At 36.9% G+C, this 21,203-nt stretch overlaps 1 protein-coding gene and 1 long non-coding RNA gene across 8 annotated transcripts in view; one reads left to right on the top strand and one right to left on the bottom strand.

The window, feature by feature from the left end:
• kank1a (KN motif and ankyrin repeat domains 1a) overlaps positions 1-21,203 on the top strand; it is a 62,214-nt gene that overhangs the window by 2,595 nt on the left and 38,416 nt on the right. For 3 of the 4 annotated variants that reach the window (XM_058775856.1, XM_058775854.1, XM_058775857.1), the window contains exon 2: positions 14,361-14,453. The exons of the other annotated variant lie outside the window; for it this stretch is intronic. The gene's annotated coding sequence lies outside the window, so the exon portion shown is untranslated. The remainder of the gene's footprint in view (positions 1-14,360; positions 14,454-21,203) is intronic. 4 annotated transcript variants of the gene reach the window in all.
• LOC131540700 (uncharacterized) lies at positions 5,004-7,635 on the bottom strand. Of its 4 annotated transcripts, none has more exons than XR_009271339.1 (5): positions 7,254-7,633; positions 7,102-7,185; positions 6,845-6,987; positions 6,426-6,478; positions 5,004-6,351 (listed from the first exon to the last, which is right to left on the bottom strand). It is a non-coding gene; the product is annotated as an uncharacterized LOC131540700 (long non-coding RNA). The 4 variants fall into 4 exon arrangements; XR_009271341.1 differs by having other exon boundaries at positions 5,004-6,332; positions 7,254-7,632; XR_009271340.1 differs by having other exon boundaries at positions 5,004-6,743; positions 7,254-7,635.

Genomic DNA, 21,203 nt, shown 5'->3' with positions numbered 1-21,203 from the left:
GACCGTTTCAATGAGAAGAGGTTTGAAAGTGCATATAGTGTGCAACTGTATGTGCAACTGTCCATTTGAACAGACTACATGCTACGTTCAATTTGAAAACAATAGGAAGGGGCTATATACACATTCTGTCCCTCATTAAATATGTATCCTGTTCTATTTGTTTTGTACCAACATGCATTAATTAGCAACAGCAGGCTTGGTTTCTGAAAAAATGGCTATCTACTGTTAAAAGGGATAAACCGAAAAATCATTTACTCACCTTCTTGTCATTCCGAACCTGTATGAATTTCTTCTATAAAACCTGAAAAAAAAAAACTTTTTTTTTGTTTGTTTTTTGTCCATACAATGAAAATCCATCAGGTCCAGATTTTGACATTCTTCAAAATATCATCTTTCGTGTTGCACAGAAACAAGGAAATGCATACAGGTTTGAAACAACATTTTCCGGTGTGAAAACATTTAGATGTGTACGTTCAAGCCTTTGTGGACATATGGCAGAAGCCTCCTCAATTTGCACCTTGCTGAGAAAGCTTCGCACATGGGGATCAAAGCTCAGTTCATAATGAAGGGAACTGTCACCTACATCTCTCTCTCAGGCTGTAAAATCCACACTGCCATTGCAGCCTGTTTATACAGAGGAAATTACTTCCACTTTGCTGCTTGGTTAGAACTGTTTGCAAATCTAATCTACCCCCTTTACCATTGCTCCAAGCCTACCAAACATCTCTAGCTAGAGATTTGCTCACTATATTGTTGATGGGTTACTGTGACCCTGACCTTTTAGTTTGGTTTCTAAATTGCTTTTGATAGATTTTAGTTGTACATAAAGTTTGTTGTTGACAATGAAGATTTTGTAATTCTGTTTCATTACATATTTTTGGTGTATCGGGCAAAATATAGTTTTAATGTCTTTGAAATAAATAATTATAATTTGCTGATGTGGGCTCAAGAAATATTTATTATTATCAGGCTTTAATGGTTGGGCTGCTTAGAATTTTTGTTGAAATGGTGGTATACTTTTTTTGTCAGAATTTGTTGGTGAATAGGAAGACCAATAGAACAGTATTTATTTGAAATCATAAATGTCTTTACTGTTGAATAAACAGTAAGTTCTTTTATTTTATTTAAATAAATGAAATAAAAAATAAAGAAATCTTCAATGTCTTCGTTTTCATTAACTGGCTAGTATATGCTCTATTGTCACAATTAAACTTGTATATTGTTTAACAATATGCAAACAAAAATGCAATCCTATCTGTTTAAATGATTTAATAGTTATAAATTAGTTCAATTAAGTGCAGTAAAATAAGGTTAATAACTTGATATTAGTACCTGGTTCTTGTCCTAGTAATCCTTATAAGAGTAAATGCTGCTTTGTATCTCTTCAACGTCGAACACATGATTCTTTATGACTTCCTGGTGGAAATTTGAGTTGTTTGCATTTAAAATGCTATTTGCCTTCTTTTCCGTGCAGTGTTTTAATCACCTGCATTTGATGCCTCATTAACTCTGTTTTTGTGGAACAGCATGTGCATTTTTAAATCAAATCAGTCATTTTCCATTAGATGCAGTAAGTGTGCCTTCAGTTAAATATTTTTCTCGTAATAATGCACCCGTTTTTGTCCCACTTGCCCAAAGGAGGGGTATATTTGAGACTGGGGTACAGGGCAATTAATGTCAAGAGACAGGAGGACCTTTTGTTGTTGTTAACCGGTCGTATCCAATCAGGGACCATCACACTGGCTTGTTGGACAGTATTCAAAGACACTCATGCTGACTAGAATCAAGACCGACTCCAGAATGACTTTTGTTTAGGATGCTGTCTAGACGTTCATGTTTACATATTAATTAGGAATTCATTATCTAGACAAGTTCTGTGGGAACTTCCTCTTATTATTTCCTGTTATTAATTTAATGTTTGAAATGTTTACAAGAACAAAAGTCAAATGGATTTTTATGGAATACTGCTTTGGTTTTTGTAGTTTCTTTAGTTTTTAATCAATTACAGAAACGTTCTTCACAGCTTTGCCTTGAGAACCTAAGAAAGGGCTTCAAAAAAATGGTTTTGGTCGTTGGTCAGTAATGGTATCAGTACATTGCTTTCCATTTTGCTTACGAGAAATAATTAGTGAAGACTTTTAATTAGAAGAGTAAAATAATTAAATCAGTATTGGTGATGTATCAAACCTGTGTATTGCTTGTTTAGGTTGACTGTCATTATATGAATGGAATTGGGTCACAAACTTTACACTGCTTTGTAAAATTTGTCCTTTCCTTTGTTAGCCAGAATGGATAGATTGAATGACGTCCTGCATTCTGACACTCAATCCAAAACACTGGATTAAGAGGAACACCTGGTCATTTGACGGTCCTTCTGTTTAGCTAGAAGCATTCCAGTAAAATAGAGAAACAAAGGATCAGGTTTACTTCATCCCAGAGACCTCTCAGCACTTTAAGGTTATTCTCCTGAGATTATGTGGCTGCCTAACACAGTGACTTTATTGTAGTCTGTTTTGGATTGAGTAGGAGGTCGAGAAACACTTTAACCATCCATTGGCTCACGTTTACATATTGAATGTGGATAAATATGAATGTAACCATTTACAAAACAAGGTGTTTAACAGTTTATTGTTTCCCATTTTCTTCTTATAGAGGATGTGTATGTTCAACTTGAAATAAAAATATATACCCGTTTCCTTTTTTATAATGTCAGGCCCTGGCCTTCAATTGTCAAGAGCTTGAGTGAAGTTTCTTTTGTCAGGAGGACAGAAGCCTGCTGATCGTGTTCAGCTTTGAGGTTTCAGTCAAAGTGAGTGAAGCTCTTGTCAGGAACATCTGTATGGATGCATTGTCTTTAACTTTGAATGCAGACAGAACACATCTGGATGCTATAATTGAAAGTTATTTTTAAAACTGACAGATTGAGACAAATGGTGGCCCTTGTTATTAGTTTAATGCGTGGAAGTGGTCACCCTCCATGTGAAAAAGATGTTCAAACTTAGTCTAGACCTGATATCTAAGCAATTTCTCTACAGCTCTTCATTGCATCTTATCTTTATTTTTCATCATGTAAAATAAGGTAGATAAATTTACAAGTAGCAATGTAAAGATCTCTGCTGGTGACAAGGATCTCTCAAACTCTGAGCAATGATCCAGCTGGGATTAGTGGGTGCAGAGGAAAAACTCCTACTTTCTCAATGTGCCAGTTGTTTCACAGAAGTCTTTTTGTTCGTCTTGACGTGAGACATACCCACATTTGCAAGTGACATTCATTTTTGTAAACATGGTTAACTCTATAGATGATTTTTTTGTAAACTGTGCCGTTTGACAGGAAAGATAACAAGTCAGATGTTAGACTGTTTTATACTAGACTGTGCCACACTTGTGTCCCCCTACATTCAAAATGTCGACATGCACAATTATAATTGAGTTATACTTGTGTACATGACACAGTGTGTATAGAATATTTGAAGGACTACATGTCAAGTGTCACATATGGCCCTGTCCCAAATCAAGCCCTAAACTCTCAGAGTCTTACTCCGAGTCCACACTTTTATGGCTTAATGTCACTTTGACTGTCAGGTAGAAGTCTGCCATGGAGCTAGCCTCAGTGCGACGGCGCATAGCTGTCGCAAAGGGCCCTTGAAAGCTAAAATGAAGAATGGGACACCCTACGGTCTCGTGGACTTAATGGACATGCTCACATGGCAACCATTGCAAGACTGCAAGTGCATGTGACGTGTGCCTTTTGGACAGGGACTATGTCTTTAGGAGCATTCCAAGGCCAATTGTAGTACAATTAAACCTGAAATACACTGCACAACTTTTGCCCAGATTTACAGTGTGGCTGAGTCAATGCTAGTTGCCAAGGGTCAAGTCAGCTCTACTCATGATGTATGAAAAGCTTAGGTGCGAGGTCCAGACATTGCAGCTGAACATATAAGTTAGAAAACACAACATAATATGATATAAAGAGAAACAATATACAATAAATGGTATAATATACATAAACAGTGCAGACAGCAGAATCAACGATACAGCATACATCACAACACAACACATGTTATACAAGTAAATTGACTTCACAGCAGTGGTATAGTCAGAGCCACTGGGCCAGTCTGCAGATTTCCAGCAGTCAGTGTTAACAGACAAATATTTTTATTTTTTTTTAGATTCAATCTGTGGATATCAAATATTGTTGTTTTTTTGTTTTTTAAGATTTTTGGCGTTTTTGCCTTTTAATTTGATAGAACAGATCAAAGTTGACAGGAAGCGAAGTGGGAACGAGAGGGGATGGGATCGGGAAAGGTCTGCGAGCCGGGACTCGAACTTGTGACGCCCGAAGCGCAAACATGTTTGATATTTGAACCAATATTAAAACACTAAACTTTATTTGTCATGCATTTTCTTGCAATGAACTTAAAAAGTAGTGTGTGATTTTCAGTCGTATGGTGTATGATGCCCAGCTTTTCTCTGTAAGCATTTACAAAGATGGCACATGTAAAATGCATAGTGTTTTAAAATGCGTTCAGATTAGGTTAGGGTTATTCATATAATTTATTCTAGCATTAACATTATTTCAACCTCAGAAAACCCAGACTGGTGCGATTTCTGTCAGGTTCCTTTTATAGTCCTTACAGCACATATGACATTGTCAATTTCATTTTGTGCCATCAAATCCGCACTAGAAAGATTGCCCCCTGGGAACTCTTAGAAATGTTGTGCTTGATGAGGCTTGCTCTAATTGGTTGTTTTGATGGCTGTTCATGATCGAGCTTATGTAGACATGAGCAAGAAAGACACTGAGTCGTTCATTAGCCGTAGGTGTTTTATAATAGGATTCCTGTCTCTCACTGAAGATCTGATTGAAGCGAGTTAAAGATAATCAGGGAACGAACCCTCCCCTGATCTCCCCTATGCTGCCTTCTAAAGTTCAGCATTCAATGGAATGCAGTGAAGGGTAGCGTTGATGAATACTGAGCTGAAGGTTTGGGGCAGGAACAGGCAGGCCTGAGGAACGTAGGTCTACTAAGGAAAGGCAAATGCCAAATATTCCTGGGTGTGAAAAATCCTAAGAATGTTATGTGCATGCACTGTTCAATTGAGTGCCCTCCATTTATGGAAGTCTGCCCTTTTTTAGAACTTTTGGGACCCGTTTAAGGCTACACTCTTAGAAGAAAAGGTTCTATATAGAACCTTAAAAGGTTCTATCAGGCGCTACGTATTTGGAACCCCTAAAAGGTTCTATATAGAACCCTTTTTAAGGGTTCAATCAAAAGAACCCTTTAGGGTTCTTTGTAGCCAGGAAAAAAGGTTCTATATAGAACACTTTAGGGGTTCCCATCATGGGATCATTTTTGGGATTAAATTTTTGTTTTATTTTAATTACATTTTAAGACTTGAACAGCTCATATAGCTACTTTATCACTAGAAAAACTGAAATAACTATAAGCATAAGACATCAAGGAGTTGTGTGATCATTTAAGACACTTTTATTAGCATTTACAATGACAAGCAATATATAACACAGCAATTCATAGTGTAACAGTTACAGGGATTAACACAAATCCATGTTTCTTTATTTATTTATACCTTTTAAAAATATATATTTTTACCTGTCAACCTAAAATAGCACTCTCCATTTTAGAAATATTGTTTTTTCAACCCCCTCCACCTTACTCACCCATCCAACATGTCAGTCACAAATATGTTGATTGCTAGAAACCACCACCACCACCAAAAAAAAAATTTGAATGTTAACTTGCACAAATAAATAGTTAACTTGCAAAAATAATTAAAAAAAATTAAATGCATAAGTAAAATTAGAATGTGAAAAGTTTGTCATCAAATAGTATATTAATGACAATCTTATTTTGCATCTCACCACCAGGTCATTACACTTTACCTTAAATAAATGTCAAGTATTTACTCCACATTCTCCTAAAAACCTATAAATCAAGTAGTCTGACTTTTTTTTGTATGCTGCAACTTTCCCCAGTTCAGTAACCCATGAAAAATGGTGAACCACATGTTTCTGAAAAGGGAGCTAAAAGACTAACCATAGTATTGTTTTTTTAAATTTATTTATAAGCATTAAATATTAATTTTACATTCAGATCAGCATTTAAACAATAAAAACAAAGGACACAGGACAATTTTGGCACTGGGAAGGGCTAAATAGTAATGATTGAAATTAACTGAATGATGGATTTTGGATGCTCCATACCGAACAAAAAGTAGACTGCAAACAGATACTTCTGGCATCTCTGTTATTGGTCAGTGACACATCCATTTTGATGTTAACTCTCTTTGCGTTGAGTAGGCTTGACATCCTAAAATGGGGATACAAGTCTGAGAAACATTTATTAGACCTATACAGTACAACAGGAAAAAGAAAAGAATTTCTCAATTACATTAAAACTTACTTGAAGTGTGGTGTTTTCATCTGAATGTAGATGACCAAACAAGTAGTCCAGACCTGCAGTGACAGTGCAAAATATTTATTTATTTATTTATCAATCAATAAGAACTTGCATGATAAAAGGTGGAAAATAGAAAAAAAAGATATCAGTAACTTGAGATTAGATGATTGAGTTTCAGTTGGAACTGTTAGGAAAAATAAATGTAACTTTTGTGCTGTTTTGCAGCAGGTTGGTAACGTTTCCTCTGACTCTCACTTTTCAGCTCTCTGATAAGCTGGTGCTAAAACTTTAACAGTGCTCTCTCATGGGATAGATGAACATCTACAACAACCAAATACAGTGTGTTTTGAATAATATACAATTACTTCAGCAAAACAAATATTTATTTCACTATACTATAACTGCAAACACCAAATACTCACAGTTATCCACAGAAAAAATGGAAACATCCCCATCAGCTTCTCTCTTTGTCCTTCTTGGTTTGAATTCATGTTTATAACGGCAGTCTGACGGCGATTTGACTGAAACTTTGTTCCATCTTTTCCTGTATATGTATAGGTCCAATCTAAAGGGCAAAAAATATTACTTTAGGCTAACATGAACTCTCGCCAGCATTATTGATCAATTCACAACAGTTTTATCAAGATACTTTAGGGATTCATGTTTAAAAATGACAAACCTCCCGGCGGAGAACTGCGCAGGCCTGGACAACGCGATAAACCACCTTTCTTCTTTTAGCTTCTTGAAATAAACGGGTTGCTAACTAAAAATGACAAGGGGTTATGTAAAATTAATTAAAATATGTTAAAATTAATTAATATTCTCACTTACCAATGTAATCGTCGTTCTCTCGAGCGCTGAGCGCATTCAGCGCACCGTGAACCGTTGAAGTTTAAACAGCGGCGCTCGCGCGCTTTTATGTGATCACTCGCGAGAGGCGCGCGACTGAAATGCGGCGCTGTGCAGACGGGACAAAACTGATCAGCGCATACACATTCAGGTTGTTTGCCATTTATGTCAAAGATCATTTTATGAATGAATAAATTATTTTTATTTTAAAAATAGCCTTTTTAAATGAAACACTGAAACTCCATATGAGTATGTTGCTCGTAAATAAGAGCTGCATGGCATCTTACATGACATGCTAACTAAAGAACTTGCAACCATGTTAGTGTGCTGATTAAATACAAGACTACCTTTAAAAAAAATAGATAAAACTGTCCAGATTGCTATACACTGCTAGTACACATGTATTTATACCTGTTTTTATATCAGTTTGTTGGTATAAATTAATAGGTTGATTCAGTGTAGATGTAAATTTTAAGTTTATTTTCTTCAGAATAAAGGTGCGTCAATGTAAAATGGAAATAAAAACACAAATATAATGTAGTATAATAATTTTAAACAGCCTAATGTGTAAACATACATAAAGCATGGTTCAGCCCAAAGAACCCTTTTGTGCCAAAAAGGGTTCTTTCTCTTTATATAGACCCTTTTTGGCGTAAAGGGTTCTTTGGAGTTGAGTAAAGAACCCTAGGGTTCTATATAGAACCCCAAAGAACCTTTTTTTCTAAGAGTGTAGCCATGAAGTAGCTAGTCTTTTCCTGTTGAACTCTGTGTGTGCTATGAACAGATATCCAATCAGCAATTGGCACTCATGTAAGCTAGAAGCCAAAAAAAAAAAAAAAAAAAACTCCAAAAAACATCTAGATTTCTTTGCTAGCAAGACCTGATTGGTTACAAACAAGAGGTCAAGATTTGGATGGTTAGCATGGTCTGGTTAGCCCCTGCTGGTAGATTTGTATTCTTGATGACATTGAGCAAAGATGGCAGAATTCAAATTTTATCTGCTGGAAAAATGCCATTGATATGAATGGGAATAGTAAGAGTTTTTCCAAGTATTATTGACCTTGCTTAAAAAGTAACAAATAAGCCATTATTTAGGCAATGTGTATATGTAATCTCTAATTTATTTAACCTCCCACATTTGACTATATGTGTTGTGGCAAACTGACAGCCTGCAGAGAGCTTGGTTGACTGATCACTGATCTCCTCCGGTTTCAGATGAAGGTGTCTACTGCTGCCTGTCAGACTGCTTGAGTCAGTGTCCGCTAGGCCGATGTCCTCCTACACACTACCTTTAGTTGTCCAGTGCTCACATGCTGCCTGGCTTGTCTGAAAGCAGTAAAACTCATTTTAGGCCCGTATGATATAAAAAATATTCGAGAGCAGGTAGTTTTGAGTAACTTATTTTGAATGATTGGTGTTTGTGTAGACTGTAGGAAGAAAACCACTAAGTTCAATTTTCCTTTCATTAAAATAATGTTAAATAATAATATTTAATAATAAAGCATTATTAAAGATGCTTTCAGTAGTTTTTAATTAGTGTTAACATCGTTGTTCTTTGTGTGCTTTAGGTGTCAAATGCTGTTAGAAGCTGCACTGTCATCTATTAACGTGAATCACCATAATAGATGTATTTAAAGTTTTAAAGAGCAGTCTATACAATGATTCTTTACCTCATTGGTCCAACAAAAAAAGAAACAACTTGGGCATCACTATTCAGACTTTTTTCTGTCATTAAATCTTATATGTGGTGTACCAATGTTTGCAATATTTTTTTTTTTTTTTTTTTTTTTTTTTTTTTTGCGGTCTCTGTCTTCTGGCTTAAAAGCTTTTCTGCTCCTTTGGCCACTGATTTTTAAAAAAAAAATTTTTTACTGATTCTCCCGTCTTCTCCACTGGTAAAGCACGGTAAGTGTTCCATTGTCAATTTTTACTCATTGCATTTCCAAGAAACACCAAGAAACACTACACTATGAACTACTTAAACATGTACCTATCTACAAATTTGGCAGCCAGTGAGCATGAGGATTCTCTCTAACGTTGAGTGAAACAAGGCAGGTCATGTCATTTCAACATGGTAAATATGCAAGCTGAAAGTGACCCACACCATGCCATAATTAACATTTCTTAATGAGTTTATTAATAGTGACCTAATACTCTGCCACTCTAAAGGAGTTTGCACACCAGATGGGAAGCATGTTGATGAGAGCACACCAAGAGACTCCGGAGGCTGTTCAAAATCTTGCCACTCCACACATAGTTTTGTATTAAATTTCATTCTATTTGTCCCAAATCATTGATTAGCCTACATAATGTACATAACGACTTCACCATATTATGCTGGAAGATTGTGTATTTTTCAGAAAAACTTTATAAAAGTGTACAAAAATCATACCTCTAGGGATACTTGTATGCACCTTTTAGGGGTTAAAAAGTACAAAGGTGTCTCTTTGAGGGTACTACTCCATTGCCAAGCTGTTGTAACCCAAAAGGTTCAATTTTTGCACATTTCAACACCATTTTGAAGTAAACTTTTGCATTGAAATGAATGCATTTGTGTCTTTGTCCTAGCCATGGTGCACCATATTTCTTTTTATCCAGTGTTTGACAGGCTTAACTGTCTTTCTTTTTCTATGTAATCAGTAGATGCTTTTTAAGTTTAAATCAGACTGTCCTTTTCCTCTAAGCCATGCTTTTTGTATGCAGCTGTTGGCTGCTTTCCTCCCTCCAAAATAAGCCTGTAGATATTCGGCTAACTTAATAGTTAAAGGGACAGTTCACCCCAAATAAATTCTTTATTTACCTCATGTTGTTCCAAATCCCTTTAATGTTAATTTTCTTCCTGTTGATGTTCAACAAATGTTTGTTGTGAACATCCTGTTAATTGCTAAACATTAAGCAATTGACTTGATTTCTCAATGATCTTATCTTAACTAGTACAAGCCTGCAGCCACAGGCTTGCTCTTTATGTTCAGACATGCTTCTGTTGATAACACATGTATGAATACTCTAACATGTGATTAAACACCACATCTGACATCAGCCTCATCTGACTCGCTCCCCTCCCCAATTTATCTAAAAACCGAATTTGCTAACTTCATATTTCTGCTTGAGATTAATCAGAAACGACCTGGCTATCTCTGTCTGTGTGGGATTCCGTTCTTAGCTTCTCTGAGCTCAATGCTGAGCTAAAGCAAAGCCCAGTTCATAATCGTCTTCTCGGGTTTCTGTTTTCACTAATAGGGGCAGGTTCACCTAGGTAACCAAATTTCCATCTGGATTCAACCTTATAATGTGTCTTTTCATCCACCCTTCATGCTTTTGAGAAAAATCAAACGAGTTAGTTTTCTGACAGAAAAATCACAGAGTTTTGGTGCATTTGTTTAAACGACAGAGCAGGATCTCACCACCTACTTTGTTTATTGAAATGAACAGGCCACCTGCACATCAACTTGACCTTTTTAGCTTATTAAATAGAAATGCTCGACATATTGAATTATCTGTCGGACATAATATTCAGATTGTCAGAATATTAATAAACCTTCTATGTGTAAATTGTTGTCGCTGATGATGCCTGAAGTTTGTAGTGAGAGAGTTTGAGGTTATGTATATGAAAATGCAGGTAAATAAAACCTGGGGGCAGTTGGCGGTCATAAGTTACCTGCCGGATCTCATGTGTCTTTTGATGAATTGGTGGTTTATGAATTCAAGTATTCCAGAAGAATGTCTGTACAACAACATATGGGTTCATACAAATTCATATGAATTTGCCACTGATTCGTACAAAGTAAAATATGAGCTACAATGAGTGTGTTTACAGGTGAATGTAGATTACAGCTTCTCAACTTTTTTTATCAATTGAACTACATTAAGGGATGAGAGCATATCTCACACGCCTCTTGTAAATTCTGCGTACACACAACCTAACATTTTATATTAGTTAAATTGGCTCACTTGTTAATATCCCCTCATGCTAATGAGGCACCTGATGTTGTCAGTGACCAAGTTTTTGTAGTTTGGCTCCAAGTGCTTGACGGCACAGTGAAGTGCTGATTCCAAGTTCGAGTCCAAGCATGACTTGAATCGTGACATTGCAGAGAAAGTTCGTGCATGAATGTAAGTGGATGCAAATAAGGATATTGCTTTCGTACAATAATCTCAAGGGATAACTTGAGCCTACAACATGCGTTCTATAATGCATTCTAACTCTAACTTTTCACAGATTTATCAAAGACACATTTGTATTGCTGCTTTAGTTACCATAGTAAAAAAAATAAAATACAAAAGACACATTGAAAAACACTTTCAGCATATTTAGTTATTATAATCACCATGTTTGCCTTTTGAGGCAAAGCTGCTTGATTTATTTATTTTTTTGGGGATCAAATGCACTGTTGTGTGTAAATGTCTTGTGTGAGAGTGCTTGTACTGTGTAAAACTCTTCCAGGGGTTTGTGGTGTGATGACTTGATTAAAAATTCCTTAACCTCAGGCCTTGGCAGACGAGTATGCTGTACAGTGACAGATCTCTCCCTGAAAGGAAGATTAATACTGTCTTGATCTGGCAAAGCCTCTTAGCAACAGAGAACTGGTCATATTTAAAAGGATTCATTAGCTTTGAATGCGTACATTTTGCATTCAAGTGTTTACCTTTTAGTTTTTTCAGTTCTTCTTTATAAGATTCACAAATCTCCATCCTTCTTTTGAACAGTTTAGTAATCCGCCCGTAAACCCCATTAAAACAACCTTAAGGATAAGATGCAGGATTCTTAAATTCTGATCCTTATTTATTTCTAAATACCCCTCATTCTCTCTCTCTTTCTCAGTAATGCCAGATTACGTGCAAGTCCCTCTGACTGCTGCTCCAAACCCAAACATTACGTGTTTGTGTGGCTACGTGACAGAACTCCTGGGCTCTATTTACAGGCTCCCCTGCATGTCCACAGCGAGAGGAGGGTCCCTGGAGTCAGCTTTGTGGTCGATAGACAATGCTTCTCCTAATTTGATCAGTGCTCATTGATTCGTTAAGCCATGCTCACAATTACTGAGCTCATTCCCAGGAATTCCTCTGGCGTCAGGGTCATGAACCAAGTTGTGTTCTGTAAGATCAGTCCACTTGGGGTGTCATGTCTAATAGACACAAGCAGCTTGTAGACCAGAAAAAGCATCTGACTGCTCTCCGGGTGCCCACTGTTCAGCGCTTTGGAGGAAAATGAACGAAAATTTTGAAGTATTTATTTAACACATGCATGTAAATATTTAAGAAAAATATATAATCTGCAATAATATAAGTATTTATATATATATATATATATATATATATATATAAGAATATAAAAGCATATACATGTAAATATTTTCAAAATATATACTGTGTGTGTGAATTCATATACATAAATATACACAGTACACATGCATATATTATGTACAAAAAAACAAGTATTTTGGATGCGATTAATCGAGATTAATTGTTTGACAGCACTAAAAATAATAATAAAAAATATATATAACATTATATAACATTGTGAGAAAAAGTTATGATATGGTTGCATCTGCAAAGTCTTATTCAAGACACATTTTGTGCATTTGAAACTCTCCAACACATTTTAGTAGATTATTTATGTTTACCTGTAAGACCTTCGTTCATCTTCGGAACACAAATTAAGATATTTTTGATGAAATCTGAGAGCTTTCTGACCCTCCATAGACAGCAACGCAACTGAAATGTTCAAGGCCCAGAAAGGTAGTACGGACATTGTTATGGTCATTATGCGTGGTGCTGATGTAACGAGCGTCAAAGATTGACACGGAAAATAAAAATTTGTTGAATAAGGTCATAGTTTTTGTTTTCTTTGCACACCAAAAGTATTCTCGTAGCTTCATAACATTACAGTTGAACCACTGATGTCACAGACTATTTTAATGATGTCCTTACTACCTTTCTGGGCCTTGAAAGTTTCTGTTGCATTCTGAAGATGAACAAAGGCATTGCGGGTTTGGAACAACATGAGGGTGAGTAATTAATGACAGAATGTTCATTTTTGGGTGAACTATCCCTTTAAATGTGTAATTTTTAAGTAGAAATACTGAAATGTGTTTAACAGCTAATGAATGGTTCAGATTAATGAGATGATACTGAATGCATCTAATAGTAAGATTCAGCAAGATCGGATTTGCACACATTTTTATAATTTTAAGGCACATCTTCATATTATAAATTTCCTCATGAGTTCCTCCTGTTCTCAGAGCTCTTGTAATTACAGGGATGGGTTGGATGTGGGATTCCTGCTTTGATGTGAGTGTACAGTGACCTAAAAGGGTCACAATGCCACTGTCTGTTCTCCTCCAGAGCTCACTTATCACAGCTCTCAACTTCCTGCGGAGAGCAGAGCTCCCGTGACCTCCACACAATACAGTGCATTATCTGCAAGAGGGTGTGCTAGTATTTTCATAACCTTATGACCCTTTGACCCCTCACACCATAAACAAAAACACAATATCAGTCATGAAGAGCTAATGGTCCCACGGAGCTCAGCTGAAGTTGTCCAACTGTTTCTGGTGTTACTTTTAAGAAATCTGAAGCAATTTTCCTAAATTGTAAATCTCTGAGACATGTGATTTTGAAAAATAATACTTAATGGAGAGGACTGGCATGTAGAGAGTAGCCTACTAATAAAATGATCTTTAATCGCTGTGTATTCTATAGCTTTGCTGAAAGCTCTTACACTTACATATACTTAAAGATTTGTTATACAAGTTGTTTAGTTTGCTCTCATGTCTTTCATTAAATTAGATGCTAGTCACAGCTGTCAGCACTGTTCAGCTCTAATAACATGTCTGAACATTAAATACATTATACAGGCATCATCATGTCCATGTGCAAAATCAGCTTTAGCTGTAGGGGATGGTTAAATTCGTAGGTTGTCAGATGTCATGGATGGTGACTACAGCAGAGCAACAGCTGCTGCTTCATTCATGCATGTTTATACATTCCTTATGGCTGTGTTTGTTGTGTTTTTTCTTCATTCTGTAAACGTCAAAGGATAAGTTGACATCACCCTATTGATCTCAGTATCTCTTTCTCTTTCTTCAGGCAATGCTTGTCATCTGTTAAAGGGTTTCTTGCTGCATGTTTCATTTGGAGAACGTAAGCAGAACTGTGGGCCTTCTCACCACTCAACAGCAGGTGATGTTTGGTTTGTTTCTTCTCACTGTCATCCTTGTTTTGTTTAAAGGGTCTGTTTAGCCAAAAACTGAAATTCTATCATCATGTCGTTCCAAACCTGTATGGCTTTCTGCTGTGGAACACAAAAGAAGATATTGTGAAGAATGTTGGGAACCAAACAGTTTCGGTTCTCATTGACTTCCGTTGTTTGTTTGTTTTTGTCCATACAATGAAAGTCAATGGTAACCAAAACTGTTTGGTTCTCAACATTTTTTATTGTCTTTTGTTACTCAAAAGAAAGGTCATACAGTCAAGAAAGTCAGGTTTGGAACAACTTGAGGGAACTATCTCATTAGGTACAGATTTTAATTTGTATCTCCTGACTTAACTTTTTTTTTTTTTTTTTTGAGTGTGTTTGAAAGGACATTTTGTAGGAAAGGACTTCTTTTTTTTTTTTCCCCTGAATGAGCTAGTGATTTTGGACATGCATGAATACGGCGATTTGTAAACACATGCCATTTTAACACATTCCATCGATTGTTGTTTTATGAAGAAAGGACCTTTTGGCCTCAACTTATTGAATGTTTCCTTTCCGTGGTGTTCAATTAGAGGCTTGTTTATGATTTACTTTGGTTGCTTGTGTGTGAGTCCTCACACAGAGGCCTTTTGAGAACAGTCTGGATTTGTCATTGGTTTTGTAGATGCTGCTGACACGTAGTCAACCACAACACTCATTATACATTTCAGTTTAGGCAGTCAGAAGGGTCCATTTGCATGTCTCTTTCAAAAGAACTAGGGAAAATACCACACACACAAGGTGTTAATCTGGTAAATTATTATTTTACTGTCCTTGGCTAACCATTTCATTCATTTGTTTTGTAGTCTAAACAGCTTCTTTTCATGTCGTCTTTAAAAATCTCATTTGATAAGAATATGGGTTACTATTAATGTACAAAAGAATGGGGTTGATTTTTTTATATATATATGTATATGTATATGTATATGTGTATATACAGTGAGGAAAATAAGTATTTGAACACCCTGCTATTTTGCAAGTTCTCCCACTTAGAAATCATGGAGGGGTCTGAAATTGTCATCGTAGGTGCATGTCCACTGTGAGAGACATAATCTTAAAAAAAAAAATCCAGAAATCACAATGTATGATTTTTTTTAAGTATTTATTTGTATGATACAGCTGCAAATAAGTATTTGAACACCTGTCTATCAGCTAGAATTCTGACCCTCAAAGACCTGTTAGTCTGCCTTTAAAATGTCCACCTCCACTCCATTTATTATCCTAAATTAGATGCACCTGTTTGAGGTCATTAGCTGCATAAAGACACCTGTCCACCCCATACAATCAGTAAGAATCCAACTACTAACATGGCCAAGACCAAAGAGCTGTCCAAAGACACTAGAGACAAAATTGTACACCTCCACAAGGCTGGAAAGGGCTACGGGAAATTGCCAAGCAGCTTGGTGAAAAAGGTCCACTGTTGGAGCAATCATTAGAAAATGGAAGAAGCTAAACATGACTGTCAATCTCCCTCGGACTGGGGCTCCATGCAAGATCTCACCTCGTGGGGTCTCAATGATCCTAAGAAAGGTGAGAAATCAGCCCAGAACTACACGGGAGGAGCTGGTCAATGACCTGAAAAGAGCTGGGACCACCGCTTCCAAGGTTACTGTTGGTAATACACTAAGACGTCATGGTTTGAAATCATGCATGGCACGGAAGGTTCCCCTGCTTAAACCAGCACATGTCCAGGCCCGACTTAAGTTTGCCAATGACCATTTGGATGATCCAGAGGAGTCATGGGAAAAAGTCATGTGGTCAGATGAGACCAAAATAGAACTTTTTGGTCATAATTCCACTAAACATGTTTGGAGGAAGAAGAATGAGGAGTACCGTCCCAAGAACACCATCCCTACTGTGAAGCATGGGGTGGTAGCATCATGCTTTGGGGTGTTTTTCTGCACATGGGACAGGGCGACTGCACTGTATTAAGGAGAGGATGACCGGGGCCATGTATTGCGAGATTTTGGGGAACAACCTCCTTCCCTCAGTTAGAGCATTGAAGATGGGTCGAGGCTGGGTCTTCCAACATGACAATGACCAAGCACACAGCCAGGATAACCAAGGAGTGGCTCTGTAAGAAGCATATCAAGGTTCTGGCGTGGCCTAGCCAGTCTCCAGACCTAAACCCAATAGAGAATCTTTGGAGGGAGCTCAAACTCCGTGTTTCTCAGCGACAGGCCAGAAACCTGACTGATCTAGAGAAGATCTGTGTGGAGGAGTGGGCCAAAATCCCTCCTGCAGTGTGTGCAAACCTGGTGAAAAACTACAGGAAACGTTTGACCTCTGTAATTGCAAACAAAGGCTACTGTACCAAATATTAACATTGATTTTCTCAGGTGTTCAAATACTTATTTGCAGCTGTATCATACAAATAAATAGTTAAAAAATCATACATTGTGATTTCTGTATTTGTTTTTTTTTTAGATTATGTCTCGCACAGTGGACATGCACCTACGATGACAATTTCAGACCCCTCCATGATTTCTAAGTGGGAGAACTTGCAAAATAGCAGGGTGTTCAAATACTTATTTTCCTCACTGTATATGTATATGTGTGTAGTATTATTATTATTATTATTATTATTATTTTAATGTTTTTTGAAAAGTCTCATCAAGGCTGATTTATTTGGTTTAAAATGCATTAAAACAGTAACATTGTGAAATAGCATTACGATTTATTCCTTTGATGGAAAAGCTGAATTTTCGGCAGCTGCATTTGGTGCTCAAGAAACATTTCTTATTATCAATGTAGAAAACAATTTTCAATCTTTTTTGTGGAAACAATTACTTTCTTTTTTTGCAGATTTATTTAAATAGTTCAAAAGAGCAGCATTTATTTGAATTCTTTAAAACCAAAAACTGGCCTCAAACTTTCAAACATTAACTATACAAGCAAAAATGTACCTTTTATTCACCAGAGTGATGATATATACATTTTTTTTACAACAGGTTTTTAAATCTATCTTTATGGGAATCAAGTCAAAGCCCCGTCTAAATATTCATGCACCCCCCTCTCACTATTGTTCAGTCTATTCCTGCCTCAGTTGTTATACAGGAAGCAATTAAAATTTCTACTGCCTGATTGTGTCTACTGCATTCGTTCTAGTCATGAGAAGTTTTACAGAGCATGCTTTAGTGCTCTGACAGTCCGACAGATCCCATGGGGAGAATGGGATGGGTGGAAAAGTGTGTGTGTGTGATGGATGGCAGTTACATGGCATAAATGTGGGGCATTCCTCAAACTGGCTTCGTCTACCAGTGTCTAACCCAGATGGGATCCTCACAGTTTCTCTTCCTTGTCTGTGTGGTGAGACAAATCACTTCACTGTGACAACACCATTATCTCTCTCTCTCCCACACTTGCTGCCAGTAAGCAACCAAAATATTTTGACAACAAATAGCTATGGATTGGTTTCTCGTTTTGTTTTCTTATTTTTAACCTAAGACTTTTTTTGGCTGAAAGTTTTTGTCTAAATTGTCAAGGTTTCTACTTAATCAAATTTATGTTCCCACCAAGCTCCCCTCAGGTCTTTCATTCTCAGATAACATTATACGGCTTATTGTTTAGCTATGGGAATATGTCCTCTTTGCGTATCTGAGGACTTTAAAGAGCATCTCTGTTCCCTCTGATAAGCTCACGCCTTATTGGTCCACTCAGTATCAGCAAGAATGGCCGAAGAAAGCTAGCCTTGGCCATGACGTCACCTCAGTAGTCCCACTGGACCATCTCTACAACTAGAGACAAAAGGCTACCAGGATAGTGGAGATTCTATCTTATTTAGAGACTGAAATGTTGGTGTTGGACAGCTGGTCCAGTCAATGCTCAACAGATGGCCATGCATAAACAGTGGATAAGGGTTAGAAAATGAATTCATAGGGCCGCTAACAAGATCCTTTGCCATATTAATGTTCGTTTGTTGTTATTACATCTCTTTTTCAATCTGGAAGCTGAGATTGAGCCAGTTGTTGCTTTCCTTCACCTGTGTCTGCCATTGGCGTCTATTAGAGTGAGTTTCACAAAGCGTATCTGAGTACCTCCCTGAAACGTATTGTTGCCTGCTTTACGGTTGCTCACTCGATTGAAAGCATAGCGGATGAATGATTTCCCAAACTTTCACAGGGGATGCTCTGGGTCTTTGTTGTGCTGATTTCGGGGCAGGGCGACAGCTGTGGATGTGGCTTCTGGATCATAGGGACCCGTAGCGTGGGGAGCAGAGAAAAAATTGATTTTCAATGCACTTTCTGACACAACCTGGTGGTACGCTTGTGCTAAAGCCAACGGTTCTGATGTGGGTAATTCCTTAGAGACCAGAAATCACTGTGAAAAAGCTCCGGTGATGGATGACACTTCTGATGAAATGTGCCTCTGATTTTGTGTATGTTGTACCAGTTCATTCTGCTGGTAATTGCTTTTTTAGAGGGTTTGTGTCCGTTGGATGCCAAGGTTTGCCCATTCCATGCATTTCCCAGCCTAATCTACCCCCTCCCTTCCCAGCTCCCCGGAATGGGCCCTTTCTCATTAGCACCATTATAGCCTAGCCAGCTCAAGTGGTTAAGCCAAACAAAACCCTTTAGCCTTTAAACGCAGCTCTAATTAAGGCTGGCAAGGTGTGTTTAGCGTTGGAATTTCTCCTGCTGCTTTGTAAATGCTGTCTAAAACATTCCTGTAGTGTCTGTCAACAAGGAGCACCCTCTGGGTTTCCAATGAATTCTTTTCTTTCTTTCTTTTTTCTCTTTTTTTATTTTTTACTTGTCTTGTAAACAGTAAGTCTTTGGATTTAGCATGTAGGTGGGAATTGTAAGCATCTTTTGAATGAATTTTCTTTTTTTTGTCGTGAACTCTTTTTATATATCTTGTGTAATGAATATAATATAAGAGTGTGTGTGTATAAAACAATAAGTAAAAACATTAAGATATTAATAACTAAAATTATAATTAATTTTATATTATATTAATGTTTTATATTTTTAATATTTATTTTAATTAAAATACTTTTTTCTGAATAAAATCTATTTTTGTATTCAAAATTGTTTATCTATAACTAAATGTCAATGTATATAATAAATTTAAAATGTTATAATTAGATTATTTTAATAAAATAAATGTTAATAAATTACTAAAATTACTGAATTAACTCAAATATATTAATGTTTCTATTATTTGTAGCAGTAAATAAATATTTTAAATGTGTATTAAATATTAAAAATATATTATATGATAGTAAAGACATTAAAATATAAAATGTGTAAACTAATTTAAAGTAACAGCCTAATCAATCCATATAAAAGCAGAAGATCATACTCATCAGAAATACTTCATTCCTGTAAACGGTCCTCTGGTCCCTTGGTTGACTTTGAAAACTCTTTGGCTGAGGAAACCAAAAACCTTGTGTCAGTCATCAGTGTCAGTGGATTTGCAAGTGTGAACACTACTAAACATTTTTAATCCTTCACAAGGTTGACAAAAGCTTGTTTTTTTTTTTTTTTTAAGAAGGTCAGTTGTCTGACACAAAGAAACAAACAATTTAATTTTAATCCTGCAGTATAATTTGATATGCATTTTGGTAAATAAAGCATGGTATTGCAGCATTCAGTGGCTGTAACTCTGGGAAGCTCCCTTGGCCTCCAGCCCTCTCAAGGCTCTTTATCATGAGAAGAACGGCCGCTGGGCCTCTCAGTCTGCCTGGCTCCACTGGAGAGCAAAACAAATAACTGGCTCCAGTCTGTCCTTGGACAGAGGTGAGGAGATAGGATGGGAACGAAAGATAGAATGAAAAAAATGCACATTGTTTCATTTAGTTACAAAACTAATAGAACAAGATGAGTAGAAAAAGACATCCATCTGTCAAAGGAATGAGGGGACAGATAGTGAAAGAGTGTGTGGTTGATAGGGACTGCCCGCTCTGTGTGCCTGTCCCCTCTTTACACCCTGTGGAGTGAAAGGGCTGGATCATTGTTAAATGAAGTGGTGAGTATGCTCTGCAGCACCACGTGGAGTGAACGTAGTTTCCCCTCAAATGCTTTCATGCATGCTTCACATGTCTTTTTTCTCTGATGGAAATGGTGAGATAATTGGACGTTATGGATGTTTTTTGGTATGTATGTTTTTCTTTCCATTTTGGCTGTTGGTGGTTTGATTGATATGGAAGGAAACTTGCATTTAACGGTGTTTGTGCTTGGGGAAAATCTTGATTTGTTTATTAATTAGTTTTATTGTGTTTTTCTGCTCATGCACTCATTCACTGAAACTGTCTATGTTGGAAGCCTGTAGATGGCAGTGTTGTCAAAGTTGGAAAGTTGGACTGCACTTGGACACACACAAAAGCCTTTTAGTATTGGCTGGCTCAGTGTAACTCCTATTTAGTCTGGTAGAGAAATTGATACAGTCCACAGTTTCTGTTGGCATCTTTTATGTTCTCTGGCTGCATGCATACAAAAGTGGAAGTGTATTCACTGCACTACAGTTCTGCTAAAGAGAAGAGGTAGAAGGATGTTGGATGCTCCTGAAGCTGTTTGGTTCAAAGAACACACTGCTACTGGCACTTTTGAAGACATGTTGGCTTTCTTGGGTTTATGGGTTCATATTCTAATCTCTTTGAAAATCAGTCTGTCGCTAAAGTCAGACAGGCTAGGCACTCGTGATTCAGTTTAGGGAAAGAATAATTTTGGAAAGACAAAACAAGGAACTGACAG

The sequence above is a fragment of the Onychostoma macrolepis genome, chromosome 05, assembly GCF_012432095.1.
Source record: "Onychostoma macrolepis isolate SWU-2019 chromosome 05, ASM1243209v1, whole genome shotgun sequence".
Classification (NCBI taxonomy): Eukaryota; Metazoa; Chordata; class Actinopteri; order Cypriniformes; family Cyprinidae; genus Onychostoma; species Onychostoma macrolepis.
The sequence above is the reverse complement of the archived record's forward strand: the minus strand, read 5'-3'. Positions and strand labels throughout refer to the sequence as shown.